Genomic DNA, 1044 nt, shown 5'->3' on the forward strand with positions numbered 1-1044 from the left:
GCGCGGGGCGAGGGGCGACGGGCGCGGGGCGCGGGAGGTGCGCGGGCCAGCGGGCGGCGGCGGACGGGCCCCGCGGGTCCGCGATGGGCCCGGCGGGCCTCGGCGGCGGCGGCGCGTGCGGAGGCCACATGGCGGCGGCGGAGTGGAGGAGAGGGGCGGCGCGGCGACGTGGCGCCCTGTGGTTGGTCCGGGCGACGTGGCCGGCGGACGTGTCCGGCCGGGGGCGGACGCGTCCGGCGGAGAGAGGGAAAAGCTAGGGTTTCGGGGGGGAAATGATCCGAAAATGGAGAGGGGAAGACGTTTTTATAGGTGGAGGGAGCTAGGAGAGTCCAAATGAGGTGCGGTTTTCGGCCACACGATCGTGATCGAACGGCCGAGAGCATGGAGGGGGTTAAGATGGGTTTTGGGCCACTTTGGAGGGGGTGTTGGGCTGCAACAAAAGAGGGCTTTACGGTTACCCGGTTAACCGTTGGAGTATCAAACGACCTCCAAATGGCACGAAACTTGACAGGCGGTCTACCGGTGCTATACCAAGGCCGCTTGTCAAACCTCGGTCCATTCCGAGAACGTTTAATACCCGCACACGAAAAGAGTCAGGAAGGGGACGCCGGATGACATAGGAGTGCCGGATTGCAAAACGGACAACGGGGAAAATGCTCGGATGCATGAGACGAACACGTATGCCAATGCGATGCACATGATGACATGATATGAAATGCATATGATGACAAGGCAAAATGCAACACGCAAGCAAATGACATGGCAACAACGACGAATAACTGGCAGACACCTGGCGCATCGAAACCGGGGCGTTACAACACTCCTCCACTAACAAGAGATCTCGTCCCGAGATCTTAGGATCGAGACGGAAGGGAAAAAGGGATGGGGTGAAACAAGAACTCGAGAGAAGAAGCAAAGAATCTAGAGCACTCGAGAAGAAGAGAGGAACGACGAGAATGACGACGAGAAACACCACCGAAATTACTGAGATACTCCGGGAGAATGACAAGCGAAGAGGTTGAGGCAACAATGAAAAGAATTTGA

Source organism: Triticum dicoccoides, chromosome 3B, assembly GCF_002162155.2.
Source record: "Triticum dicoccoides isolate Atlit2015 ecotype Zavitan chromosome 3B, WEW_v2.0, whole genome shotgun sequence".
NCBI classification, from domain to species: Eukaryota; Viridiplantae; Streptophyta; class Magnoliopsida; order Poales; family Poaceae; genus Triticum; species Triticum dicoccoides.